We start from the raw sequence: 14,802 nt of genomic DNA on the forward strand, positions 1-14,802 counted from the left end.
TGTTCTGAAATTTATCACTGGGTTGAACTGAAGCTCACCGTCCATCACTTGGCTTATTCATAAAACTCCATTTTAAGCCTGTTGGGAAACAGCACCTCCTCTTCCACGCAGCCCTGAAGCTTGATCTCCCCCAATATCCAATCGACTCCTTTAAAAGAATTTCCTTGGTCTTATACCAGTCGCCACGGCTCAGAGCTCCCTTCAACCTGCACGAAGAGGAAAGAAGGTTTGTGGTGATTATAAACCAGTATGGCGACAAAGCTGAATACAAAAATGTACAGGCTTACTTCCAGTCATGACGACCATAAAGATTGGTGAAAATTCGATCTTCATCACTCAGGGGGCCAAACTTTGTCTTTTTTGGTGCCTGATAAAAAAAAACACAACAAAATTGTTCTACAATTTTATAAATAGTAAATAGGTTAAAATTGAAAGCGCCTGCCTTTTTAAGAGGGAGGAATTATAGCTGGTGATGAGGAGAAAGCAAGTTTATTAAATTTCCCTTCATTATATACACAGAGGAAAATAAAATGCCATTTTTTTTATTTCTCCTCTGCATATTTAAACGGTCACAGCACTTAAAGACCCATATAAGATCGTATGCTCTGCAACACCAACTGTAATTTGCAATGACATACTTATGTCTTCCAAAAAATATGCAGCAAAAATGAAAAGAAATTATTTGAGCAGTGAAATAAAAAAATAATATTAATAGTAATAATGGGGGGGGGGGGGGGGGGTTGTCGTCCTTTGATGACTTTTTATTCAGGTTTTTGTGCTTACGCCACTTACATGAGAGATCAAGAATAGCTCATAAGGATCAATGGATTACATATGTACTGCACTGATCTATGTGATCAGAGCTTGATTACTAGGGGCTGTTGAAGGCAGTCTCTAGAGATTGCCGAGCAGGGACATCGCTGAGGCCCAATTAAGTATGATGGATCAGAGATTCACGCAATCTTATCGCATGGAGCCAATACTGCCACCAGACCACCAATGAAGCAATTTACAGGCTATTTAATTGCGTCTGTCATGTAAATTGCCACAGACGATCAGTTTGTGATGACTATGAACAGCAGCACCATATAGAGTGAAGTCACCTTGTGAGCCCTCTCTGTACCCCTTTAGGGATGAAAGGACGTAAAAAAATTAAATAAGTGACATCCTTGGTCCTGAAGGGGTTAAACAGACAAATTGGCAAGTTAAGATGGCGTTCATACCCATATTCAAATTAGGTTAAAGCTTACTTATCACAAAACTACTTTTGACATGTCACAAGACATGTAAAAAATTATTGACCAAAGCAGGTCTTACTGCTCACACCCTCTCTGATAAGAAGAACTAGACTGGGAAAGATCACAGCAACGCAGTCCGTCAATATTCCCCATACAAGTCTACGGGAAATTTTGACATCTGTCAATAGTAGTCCAAAAGACAGACACTTTTATCTAATATTCAAAGGGGTATTCTGAAAACACATAAGGAAAGAAGGTCCCACAGTTGCAGATAAAACTTCAGAAATGTATTGCTTGTCCATAAAAATACATTACAAAAAATAAAAGGCACTCAGACGCGTTTCGGGATCAACTCCCCTAGTCATGGCTAGGGTAGTTCATCCCAAAACGCGATATAATGCATTTTAATCTTTGTAATGTATTTTTATGGACAAACAATACATTTCTGAAGTTTTATTTGGGGCTGTGGGACCTTCCTTCCTTATCTGATTCAGTAGCTGGTGAATGGCCCAGCCTCCTCCTTCCACGTGCTCCAAACTTACTTGAGCTGACCTTCTCCTTACGCATAATATTCTGGAAACCCAAAATTCTAAAGTATAATAAGGGCAGGTTATTGTAATTGTTTGATTGAATGTTGTGCAAGTCTTGTACAGGGCATGTGTGTCCACAACCTCACTGGAGGTTTGGCATTTACTTTCTTTGACTTTACTGCAGTACGAGCTAGGTCAGCTCCCTCTCACTGGCGAATATACATCAAAGCTCAGGCACAGCTTGGCCTGATGACGTTTCTACACTAAAGCCAGCCCCCTAGTTGACATCAGCGTTCTCAGCCCACGTAACTAAGCAATGGTACATAGTCGTATAGGCTGACAAGAAATGCATTCCTATCATTGGCTTTACAGTAGGTGGTTCAAGCAAAATTAAAATAAAGCTTGTATGTACCCTTAAAGGGAGTCTATAGCCATATTAAAGCTGACCTAACTGAAGGCATGAAATCTGGTGACAGGGACCCTCAGAAAGATGCTACATTAGTTCTCTTTGCTGCTGCTGTAATATTGCTGCTTCTAAAGCCCCACCTGTCATGTATTGGCAGAGATCTGGAGATTGGCCGGAGAAGCAGCACAGACTACTTAATGTGAACTCTCTCAGTAGTCCACAGCAAGTAACAGGGATTTTATTAATTGTTCTAATACAGCATCTTACAGTCTCTAAAATCACTACAGCAGCAAGTCAAGCTTACAATACAACTCTTCCTGTGATGTAACTGGCTATTGATTAGTCTAGAGCTTACCTGTTGAGGTGCTGCTGTAGAGTTAAATCTGACTAAGGAAACGGCGGGTGCAGGGAGGGAAGGGTTGAGCGCAGGACGTGTCGAAGAGACAGCATCATCCTGGCAGACTACTAGGAGAGAGATGGCACTGTAAGAACCAAGCCAGAAAAAAATACAATAAATGTGGATCCCCCTAATAAAAATGATTACATACACCTTGAGGTACAATCGTGGTTCTTCGCAGTTTGTGAACAGTTTACGTGCTGTGGTGAGTGGACAATGGCATTATGGTGAATAAACACCACAGAACCTGCAGAGCACCGCATGCCACTGATGTGAAAGGGCGGACTGATGCTCCAGTGGCAAAAAAAAGAAGAAAAACAGCTGAATAGGGATGGTCCGAACCTGCCGAGGTTCGGGTTCGCATGAACCCGAACGCTCGGCAGCAGATTCCCGCTGTCTGCCTGCTCCGTGGAGCAGGCGGATACAGCGGGAGTAACGCCAGGAAAACTGGGATACAGCCTATGGCTATGGCTGTATCCCAGTTTCCAGGCGGTCTTCCCCTGGATCCGCCCGCTCCACCTGTCACGTGCCGACTCGTCTCCGATCTTCAGTCAATGAAGCCATCTTTGGACGGCCAGGCCGAATCCCTCCGACCGTCCTGAGTGCCGGCCGCCCTTTGCCACGTCATCGGCTGCTCAGCCGCGATTGGCTGAGCACAGTTTGGCTCAGCCAATCGCAGCTGAGCAGCCGATTCCGGGGCAGAGGGCGGCCGGCACTCAGGGCGGTCGGAGGGATTCGGCCCGGCCTTCCGAAGATGACTTCACTGACTGAAGATCGGAGACGAGTCGGCACGTGACAGGTATGTATAGCGCACCAACACTTCCGGGTACACGGGTGGGGTGGTGGGTTGTTAACTTTTGTAATGTGTGTTATTCTGTGAATAATTCTTTACTGCCGCACTACCCCTTTAAAATCACTGTACCACCAAGCCCAGGCTGAAGCACTGGAGGTGGGCCGACCCACCCCCAGTGGGAAGAAACCCCAGCCCTATCATAGAGGACCTAGGGTTTCCTCCCACTAAGGGTGGGTTGGCCTGCCTCCAGTGCTTCAGCCTGGGGGTACAGTCACTTTAAAGGGGTTGTCCAGCAAAATCTTTTTCTTTCAAATCAACTGGTGTCAGAAAGTCATATAGACTTGTAACTTACTTGTATTTAAAAATCTCTTGCTGTACTTATCAGCTGCTGTATGTCCTGCAGGAAATGTTTTATTTTCAGTCTGACACAGTGCTCTCTGCTTACATCTCTGGCCGGACAGGAACTGTCCAGAGCAGTTTCCCATACAAAACCTTTCTTGCTCTTGACAGTTCCTGTCCCGGCCAGAGGTGGCAGCAGAGAGCACTGTGCCAGGCTGAAAATAAAACATTTCCTGCAGGACATCTAGTAGCTAATAAGTATGGGAAGACTTGAGATTTTTAAATAGAAGTATGTTACATGTCTGTTTAACTTTCTGACACCAGTTGATTTGAAAGAAAAAGATTTTTGGACAACCCCTTTAAGAGTCTTACCCTCTAAGCCATAGCTTAGGACAGGGATGGGAAACCTTTGGCCCTCCAGCTGTTGCAAAACTACCATTCTTATTATGCCTGGGCAGCCAAAGGGAATTGTAATTTTACAACAGCTGGAGGGTTCCCCATCCCTGGGTTAGGTCCAGTAGGTAAGCTTTGGGGTAGGCATGGAGTGTCTCCTGCCATGTCACTGCATGGCTCCCAGCAGCTCAGATACCAGTCAGCATGGCTCCAGATACCCAGGACAATCTAGCAGGAGCTGACTGGTTCCCTCCCAGCCTGTCTAGCTGCTGGATGTGCTGCATATGTACTTCATATAAGGAGCCCGTACAAAGCATACACTGCTATAGTGTCCAGGGATCACACACACACACACACACGTCACATCCCAGCAGCTGAGCACCAGGCCAGGATCAGGGAAGCACAAATAACCCAAGAAGACAACATGTTCCCGATCCCTGCGAGTCCCGCACCAATAACCCCAGCCACCCCGATGACACCCCGATAACTTATCATCTATTTACAGTGTCACCTTCAGCAGCGGCCCCCTAGACAAGCTCCTCCTCTTCCGGCACCGAGGCTACAGTCACTGCTGGAGACTTACTGGCGCCGACATGACGTCACTAGCGGAGGAGGCCATCTTTTCTTCGGGGCAGATTCCAGAACATTGTAGATAGATGTTCTGAGGGAAGCACGTGGACGTCACTTCCCCTTCAAAATAGGTGGAACCAAATGTTTGTACAAACCTTCCCCTGCATATCAATACATGGCCACAGAAGAGGGCAGCCACTGTCACCCCCTGTATTATGTGATGAGTGCCAGGTATAGACCCCCATGCTGTGCCTCTATAGGGTCATAGAGACAGCCAATAATGCGGCAGCACAGTGTCCAAAACATTTTCACAAATCCCAAAAGATACGCCATTATATGTAAACGAGAGGGAGACGATGTGCATGAACTGGGAAATTGGGGGCAGTGCAGTATTTATATATATATATATATACTACTATATATATATATATATATATATATATATATATATATATATATATATACATAGTATATAACTACTGCACTGCCCCCTAATCCCTATCCAACGTACATCGTCCTCCTCTCCCGCGTGGTGAATAAGACTGTTGCCATCGTGTGGTCATTGCAGGAACTGCAGGGTTACATGCTGTTACATCCTGCTGTTACATGATCACAGACTCTTACCGGAAATGCGAGCTGAGAAAGGTGAGAAGCTTTGGAACGCAAAACCGGAAGTGTATGATATACAAAGGAGGCTACTTCCGGCCTGTGGAGAGGCGTGTGTGTGGGGTTACCCAGCTATAATTCCCTTCGCTAGTGGTATATCACCATTGTACAGGTGAGGGCTGCGGATAAACACCCCATAGTACGTTATGTTGTTGTGTGCATGAACAATGGGACGCTGGAACTGAGCACGGCATGCTGGGACTTGTAGTCTGGTCTGTCTGTGCCCTTGGGTGACAGATTAAAAAGACCTGTCATAGAGGATGAGTAATTGTTATTGTCCCCTCCGGAAGGGGCCCACTGAAGGGCGTATGTGATGGCGTTAGTTCTGTACAATGCAAAATATTAAAGGGGTAGTTCAGCTAATTATTTTTTTCTTTTAGATCAACTGGTGCCAGAAAGTGCCACAGATTTGTAATAAAAAAAAAAAAAAATCTAAAGTCTTCCAGTACTTATCATCTGCTGGATGTGCTATTCTTTCCAGTCTGGAGAGCAGGAGGGATTTTCCATGGGATTATTGCTGCCTGCTCTGGGCAGTTCCTGTCAGGGACAGAGGTGGCAGCAGAGAGCACTGTGTCAAACTGGACAGAATACACAACTTCCCAGGACATACAGCAGATGAGAAGTATTAGAATATTACAGCGTAAATTACAAATCTGATTACAGTTGATTTGAAAGAATTTTTTTTTTCTGTTGAACTACCCCTTTAAGGATCTGCTTGGAAAGGCTCACTTTTTTTGGGAACGACACAGAGGTGAATGCCTGTCCTGGACTGTTTCCCTGCATAGCATGATGTATCAATATCATGCCTGGATCAGGAAACACTGCTGGGATCAGCACTGTAATCAACTGAGCCACACCTGCGTGCAGGGAAACGGTCTAGGGGAGGCATTCACCGTCCGTGTTTCATGGACAGAATACAGAACATGTAAATGCAGTCAGTTCTGAATTATTTTGCAATATATTGTATATTTTGTGTTTAGGACTGGAGGGGATGTATCTGGTCTTTTAGGCTCTACCATTTGACATATATAGTGACTATTCGCCCTCCTACAATGCACTTTTTTTCTGTGCAGAAGCTGTTTCATGCCATGATAGCCACAAGGGGTGTTCTGGCCATGTCATTGAAGCTTGACCCTGTCCCAGCCTACAGCTGAAAAACTAGCTGAAGTACTTTTAGGAAGGGACATCAGAGAACTCCCTGACACTTTTAAAGTGACTGTACCACCAGGGCCGACCCACCCCCAATGGGAAGAAACCCCAGCCCCTCCATGACGTGACTTCATTAGAATTAATGGAACCCTATTATAGAGGGGCTGGGGTTTCTTCCCACTGGGGGTACTGGTCGGGCCGCCTCCAGTGCATCAGCCTGGGCCTGGTGATACAGTCACTTTAAATACACATGATAAATATATCAAGTTATGCTGCGTTTACAAGGAATGATTATCGTCTGAATTTTTTAGCAATAACTACTCCGTGTTAACACAACAAACGATCAAGCGACGAGCAAAAAATCGTCATTTTGATCTTTTGAACATGTTCTCAAATAGTCGTTTGCTAAAAAATAGCAGATCGCTTCAGTGTAAACAGTCTTTCAAAGATTCACCCTATGTGAAAGTTGGGCTTAAGCGATCTTAAAAATGATCGCAATAACTACTCTTCTTATAAATTTTATAACAATTTTCATCTATTTATTCATCTAAAACACTGCCTCGTTATAAAAACCAAAATTGTTGCTTCAAAATCGTTAACGATCGATTGGACGAATTTTCGTTCCGTGTAAACACAGCATTAGACAGCAAGCACCCTGGATGGATCAGTGGCAGCTGCTCTGTAGAATGGGCCCTTTATTCCTCACATTAAAGGACAAGTGCCATGAAAAACTTTTTTCCCAGTAATTGAAGCACATTACAAAGTTATATAACTCTGTCAATATGCTTCAATCACCTATCTGCCTCCCTTCCCTGTCTTTTCCCCCCTCCACCCCCCACCAGGAAGTGTCCTGACTCACACAGACCTGATTACTGTCGTCACCGTCACCAGGCAGCTCCTTCTTGTGAGGATGAGTCATCAGCAGGAGGGCTGCTCTAGGTCCTGTTACACCAGCCTCCCCCTCCCCTCCTTGTCAGGGGACTCTGCTGTTCAGGCTTATCTTCTCTAGTGACATGACTCCTTCACTGTGAGTCCAGGGCAGCAGGAGAGAGGGTATGAGGGGAGGGGGGAGCTGCCTATGTGCCGGAGTCAGTCGGAGGGAAGATAAGCAAGTGAGATGTGGACAAGTGATGGCTTGCAGTTGTTCAGCCAATGGGAGCTGAGCAAGCTGTCACCTGACAATGGCAGGGGAGGGGGAGGCTAGTGTAACAGGAGAAGGAGCTGAGAGAAGAGCTCGGTGACGACAGTCATTAGGTCTGTGTGAGTTAGGACACTTCCTGGTGGGGGTGGAGGGGGGAAAAGACAGGGAAGGGAGGCAGATAGGTGATTGAAGCATATTACAGAGTTATATAACTTTGCAATGTGCTTCAATTACTGGGAAAAAGTTTTTCATGGCACTTGTCCTTTAAGTACTTTCAGCTAGCCATCCAAACTGATTTCACTCCTCTCCTTTTTGTTCTGTTGTATTTTTGTTACCACTTAGCTGTGGATAGAAACCCAGGAATTGGGAAAGCGGACTGTGGAGTGCCTGGGTAGATTTGACAGAGATCTTCCCTTTTCTGGGAGTCTCTCTCTATAGTGGGGTATTCCACTATAGAGCTAAAAATTAAATGTTTCCCAAACCTAGCTGGTCTTACTCAACAAGTCATCTGGAGTATTTTGAGCCATCGTCTGTCTAGCATTTCCCAGCATGCATTGCACCTCAGAGCCAACTGCCAAGTACCTGCCCATCGTTGGCTCAATCTGCTTCTGTTTTACACTGTAAACAAACTAGTTATCTGTTATCCACAGCCACTCTTCATGGTATGGCCATGTGGAATATTGTGATTTCTTTGAGATTCTGAGGAATTGGGGAGGTGCCTTGGGTCAGGTCCTTAACCTCTTAAGGACCTATGACATACCGGTACGTAATGGATCCCTGTCACTTAAGGACCCATGACGTACCGGTACGCCGGCTCCTATAATACATAGCAGGCCATCTCTCTCTGTCGGCACGGGGGGTGGTTAACTCCCCCCCCCCCACCCCCCCCCGTGCCGACGATCACTGCTATTGGCTGATCAGTTCGGATCAGCCAATAAACAGTAATCTACAGCTTTCCGGGTCATCTGTAACCCGATGACCCGGTAAGCAAGGGCGGTCGGTGCTGTCCGAGACAGCACCGACCGCCATTACTGTTAAAAGTAATGGTGGCCACGGTGCCACGTACCAATCGCCGTGATCGGCCGGCGATCACGGCGATATATAGTCTTAAAAAGTGCTAAAGATACTGCTCTGATCACCTCAGCTATGTAGCTAAGGTGTTCAGAGCAGGTATTAGCCCATACTCACCTGATCCCAACGTCCGGATCGGTGTCTTCCGGGTCCCACGGTCGTCTTCTTCCGGGTGGCTGTGTACAACTTTTTCTGGCGCTTCATCTTCGGGTTTTTCCGGCGCTTCAACTTCGGCTTTTTTCCGGCTCCCGTTGTTTGTCTTCGGATTTTTGCCTTCTACTGCCCCCTAGTGGCTAATAATACACTTATCAGTAACTATAGGGTTGAAGACAGCTTTTTTTTTTTTTTTTTTTCCGCACCCTACCGCCGCTGAGTGCTGATCAGCATCGCACGAAAGTGCGCCGCTGATCAGCAACTCCTCCTTTTTGGCGTAGGTTGCTTTTTTTCCCCCCTATATCCTACCGCCACTTTCTGCTGATAAGTGCCGCACACTTATGTACGGTATTTATTAGCAACTCCTTTGTTGGCGGTAGGTTTTTTTTCTTACTGTTAAATAAAAAAACGTAAAAACACTACATTACACTACACGAAATAAAGTTTTACACTACACCAGTACACATTTACATACCCCATATACTGTCCCCGTATAAAGATAGCCCCCAGGGTGTTTTCGGTGGCGGACGCATACGCTATTATTGCCTCCGACACCGAAAGAGCCAGTGAGGATGAATGGGGGGGATCCTTTTTTCCTCCATTCATCCTCATCATCCAATGACGTATCTGGGGTAGCGTAGCGTATGTTGCCTCCCAGACATGTCTTTTCTGCCAGTACCGTCCCAATAAGAGATCACGGTATGGCGCCAAATTCTGCAAACTCTGTGAGAGTACCTCAGGGTACACTTACAGATTTAGGGTAAGTGCACAATGCGGAATAGCGAAGGATAACCCTTTGTGCTTTCCGCAGCTGGCACCCGCCGGCGGACTGATGCAGGCGCGCGTCTCCGCCTATGTCATAGACTCCATTCTATGCATGTGCGGATTCCATCGTCCGTCCAAAGAATGAACACGTTCATTCTTTGGACAGAGGGCGGAATCCACCCCGTGCATAGAATGGAGTGTGACTCGAGCGGAGACGCGCGCCTCCATCAGTCGCGGGCGGGTGCCAGCTGCGGAATGCACAAAGGGTTATCCTTCGCCATTCTGCAGTGTTCACGTACCCTTAGAGTGTATGAAGGAAGGGACACCAGAATCCCTGCCCCATCCTCGAGTTAGTGGGGAGATCATTTGGGAACTGATCTTCCCACTGCTGGATAAAGGTCACCACCCTGTACGGGGATAACTTTTATACCAGCACCCCCTCTTCCGGGTCCCTTGCTGCCCGAGCTACTGTAGCTTGCGCACAATCCGAAAATATCAGAAGCAGTAATAAAGCCCTAATATTTAGCAGCCATGGAGCTGACCCAGTGCTTCTGGATATGAAGGACCCCGTATCGCCCCCGGGCAACATTTTCCAGGCGACGTCCCCCACACTGGAAAATAGGAGACCCCAGAAGAAGTGTAGAGTGTGGCGTAACAGGGGTCACACAGGACAGGTGTCACACTGGAAAATGGTGTCCTTCCTGATCCCCCCGGCCTTATGCATACTGGATTGCTTCAAGGCGTACTACACGTCATTGGAGTTCTACATTATCTAAATTCTGTCCCTTATTCCTATTTCAGGGGTCACTTTGATCCGGGGATTATTCTGATCGCCATTATGGAGTCGGGAAGGAATTTTTCCCTGTGATGAGGCTCCTGTCGTTTGCCTCACAAGGGTTTTTTGCCTTCCTCTGGATCAACACAGGTTGAATTTGATGGACACCTGTCATTTTCAACCTTATAAACTAATAATTGCCATATTACCCCAAATAAATTAAAATTGTCCCTTTTTCCCCAGCTAAGGTATGGCCGCCATTCCAATTAGAGGCTTGCCATGATGCAATTACAAAGCCTCTGTGCGGCCAGGACAGTAGAAAACCCCCACAAGTGACCCCATTCTGGAAACTACACCCATAAGTAATCTAACAAGGGGGGCAGCGGGGATATGGTCCCCTGGTGACAGCCCACATTTGGGACGTGAAAATGAAAAAAATTGTATTTTTTATTTTCACACCACATATTCTACATATGTGCCTGTTACCAGTGGGGTCCATATGCTCACTGCACCCCTTGTTAGATTCCTTATGGGGTGTGTAATTTCCAGAATGGGGTCACTTGTGGGGGTTTCTACTGTCCTGGCAGCACAGGAGCTTTGTAATTGCGACATGGCCTCGATCCTCCATTCCAGCCTCTAAATGGCGCTCTGTCCCTTTGGTGGCTTGCCCTCTGCCCATATGGCACATTATATCCACATGTGGGGTATTTTCGTACTCAGGGGAAGTTATTAATGAATAAAGTGACACAGGTCATATTCATAAAATTTGCTCCGGTCCTTAAGGCCATTTCAGGCCCGGTCCTTAAGGGGTTAAAGTGTCACTGTCGTTATAACTTCTAAATCAACAGTAAATGGGATATAAAGCAAGTTTGCAATATACATTCATTCTTTTTTTTTGTTGTTATCATGCTGTAAAACAAAGCTGAACTTACCAGAAATCCAGGTCCAGTCTCTGGAAGGCAGATTGTCTCACTTGTGCTGGTTGAAAAAAAAAAAGAGACTAAACACAGGAATTCCGGCCAGTGGAGTGTCCCGGCTCACTGTGTCCATCAATCGTATGACTGCATTTTCGCTGAGAACGTTCAGATGGCCTGGGATGCACAGGACGTACTGTTTTGTGACTGTTTCCTGTTTTTTGATGGAGAAAAAAAAGAGTCAGAAAACAGGAAGTGCCGTGTTTTCCATGATGACTAAAAAAAATAATAATGCATATAAAGTACAAACTATATCACATCTACTGTTGATTTAAATTTTTAAAGTTATAACGACAGTAACACTTTAAGTTTATCCTCTATATAGCACACGTCATGAAGTTAAACAGGCTCCATTATAGTGCAGTCTAACAGGATTTATTAACCCCATTAAGGACCGGGCTAATTTTTGTTTTTGCGTTTTAGTTTTTTTCCTCCTTGTGCCTAAAAGGCCATAGCACTTGCATTTTTACACCTACAGCCCTTATTTTTGCGTCACTAATTGTACTTTACAATGACAGGCTGAATTTTTTCCATAAAATATGCTGCGAAACAAGAAAAAAAAAGTTTTGCGCTGTGAAATTTAAAAAAACTCAATTCTTTTTCTTTGGGGGGGGGCTTCGTTTTTACGCCGTGTGTCCTATGGAAAAACTGATATGTTATATATGTTCCTCAAGTCGGTACGATTACAACAATATCTAATGTATAACTTTTATTTTATTTGATGGCTTGTAAAAAATTCAAACCATTGTTAACAAATATATGTTCCTTAAAATCGCTCTATTCGCAGGCTTATAGCGCTTTTATCCTTTAGTCTATGGGGCTGTGTGAGGTGTCATTTTTTGCCCCATGATGTGTTCTTTTAATCTGTACCTTGATTGCACATATGCGACTTTTTGATCGCTTTTTATTACAATTTTTTCTGGATTTGATGCAACCAAAAATGTGCAATTTTGCACTTTGGGATTTCTTTGCGCTTACGCCGTTTACCATACAAGATCATAAGTGGGACAAATTAATAGATTGAGCGATTAAGCACGTGGTGATAACAAACATGTTTATTTATTTATTTATTTTTATTTATAAAATGGGAAAAGGGAGGTGATTCAAACTTTTATTAGGGGAGGTTTTTTTATTTTATTAATAAAAACACTTTATTTTATTTTCACTAACAGTAATTAGAAGCCCCCTGGGGGACTTCTATACACACAGCACTGATCTCCCATTGAGATCAATGCTGTGTATATAATAGAGCAATGATCCATCAGATCAGTGCTCTATTATAATGGTCTGCTGCAGACCATCTAAATAGATTGCCGAGCCGGGATCAGCGCCATTTCGACGCTGAGCCCCGGCCGGCTCATTACAACGGATCTCCCCTCCGCAATCGCATCACGGGGGGTGGGGGTGATCCCTTACTAGACACCAGGGACAGGGGCCACATATACTATCCAAATGCAGCTGTCAGCTTTGACCGCTGCATTTGAATAGTTAATCAGCCGTCCGCAGCGGCTAATACCTGCGGTCCCTGGCTGCACATAGCAACCGGGGAGCGCGGGCTGCAGAGAGGGCTCACGCCGGTAGCACTCTCTGTTTACCCCTTACGGCCGCATGACGGGTACACTCGTCATGCTTCCTTAAAGGGGTAGTTCACCCAAATTTTTTTTCTTTTAACCCATAGCTGCACCAGGACGTTATTGAACGTCCTCGTGCCGCTATGGGAGCTCAGAGGGGGGTCGCGCGGCGACCACCCTCTGAACTGCCGCGATCCCGGGTGCCGCGTGTAGCCCGGGCTCGCGGCTATTAGCGGGCACGGTCCGATCGCCGTGCCCGCTAATTAAGTACTTAGAAGCAGCTGTCAAAGTTGACAGCTGCTTCTAAATACTTCCTGATATGCATCCCTGGTGGTCTAGTGGGGGGATCGCCCCCCTGCGGCGCGATTGCGGGGGGGCGATCCCTGCATCCATACCGGGCCGGGGTCTGCTCCGTAATGGCGCTGATCCCGGCTCGGCATTCTATTGCTTTTGGCTGCAGCAGCCAAAAGTAATAGAACACCGATCTCATGGATTCATGCAGTATAACTATACTGCATGGATCTCTATGAGAGATCAGAGTGCATATACTAGAAGCCCCCCAGGGGGGCTTCTAGTATATGTCTAAAGTAAAAGAAAAAAGTATTTTTAATAACACAAAACCCCCTCCCCTAATAAAAGTCTGAATCACCCCCCTTTCCCCATTTTATAAATAAAAATAAATAAATAAATTAATAAACAAACATGTTTGCTATCGCCGCGTAATCGCCCGAACTATTAATTAATCACATTCCTGATCTCACACGGTAAACGGCGTCAGCACAAAAAAATCCCAAAGTGCAAAATTGCGCATTTTTGGTCGCATCAAATCCAGAATAATTGTAATAAAAAGCGATCAAAAAGTCATATATGCGCAATCAAGGTACCGATAGAAAGATCACATCATGGCGCAAAAAATGACACCTCACACAGACCCATAGACCAAAGGATAAAAGCGCTATAAGCCTGGGAATGGAGCGATTTTAAGGAACGTATATTGGTTAACAACGGTTTGAATTTTATACAGGCCATCAGATACAATATAAGTTATACATGTTACATATCGTTTTAATCGTAACGACTTGAGGAACATGCATAACAAGTCAGTTTTACCCCAGGGCGAATGGCGTAAAAACACATTTCCCCCAAATAAAAGAAATGCGTTTTTTTTTTCAATTTCACCACACATATAATTTTTTTCTGGTTTCCCGGCACATTTTAGGCAAAAATTACATCTGCCTTAGCAAAGTACAATTAGTTGCGCAAAAAATAAGGGCTCATTTGGGTCTCTAGGTGGAAAAATGCAGGCGCTATGGCCTTATATACACGAGGAGGGAAAAACGAAAACGCAAAAATGAAAACTGGCTGTGTCCCCTAAGGGTTAAATCAACTGCTGCCATGAAGTGCCAGAGATTTGTAATTTACTTCTATTAAAAATCTCAAGCCTTCCAGTACTTATCAGCTGCTGTATGCCCAACAGGAAGTTGTATTATTTCTAGTCTGGAGAGCAGGAGAGGTTTTCTATGGGGATTTGCTACTGCTCTGGACAGTTCCTGACATGGACAAAGGAGGCAACAGAGAGCACTTTGTCAGACAGGAAAGAAAACACCACTTCCTGCTGGACACACAGCAGCTGATAAGTACTGGAAGACTTAAGATTTTTTAATAGAAGTGAATTACAAATCTCTGGCACTTCATGGCACCAGTTGATTTGAAAGAAAAAATTTTTGGGTGGACTACCCCTTTAAGGGGTTAAGGTATATACAGTAAACTCCAACTAAAAGAAATATTAGTGGTGACAACGATGAAATGCTTCCCAGCACCCACACAGTCTGGCTTCCTCTTACAGTGGAGATACTTACAGGTACCTAAGT

General features: G+C 45.1%; 1 long non-coding RNA gene and 1 pseudogene across 4 annotated transcripts; one reads left to right on the top strand and one right to left on the bottom strand.

Moving 5' to 3' along the window:
* Nucleotides 1–128: 128 nt before the first annotated feature.
* On the bottom strand, nucleotides 129–4,681 carry LOC138775006 (uncharacterized). Of its 4 annotated transcripts, none has more exons than XR_011360456.1 (4): nucleotides 4,608–4,681; nucleotides 2,530–2,656; nucleotides 288–367; nucleotides 129–206 (listed from the first exon to the last, which is right to left on the bottom strand). It is a non-coding gene; the product is annotated as an uncharacterized lncRNA (long non-coding RNA). The 4 variants fall into 4 exon arrangements; XR_011360457.1 differs by having other exon boundaries at nucleotides 4,600–4,675; XR_011360459.1 differs by having other exon boundaries at nucleotides 2,530–2,636; nucleotides 4,608–4,622.
* Nucleotides 4,682–5,408: 727 nt separating this feature from the next.
* Nucleotides 5,409–14,802, top strand: part of LOC138775005 (oocyte zinc finger protein XlCOF29-like) — a 34,447-nt pseudogene continuing 25,053 nt past the window's right edge.

The sequence above is a fragment of the Dendropsophus ebraccatus genome, unplaced genomic scaffold, assembly GCF_027789765.1.
Source record: "Dendropsophus ebraccatus isolate aDenEbr1 unplaced genomic scaffold, aDenEbr1.pat pat_scaffold_1234_ctg1, whole genome shotgun sequence".
Lineage (NCBI taxonomy): Eukaryota > Metazoa > Chordata > Amphibia > Anura > Hylidae > Dendropsophus > Dendropsophus ebraccatus.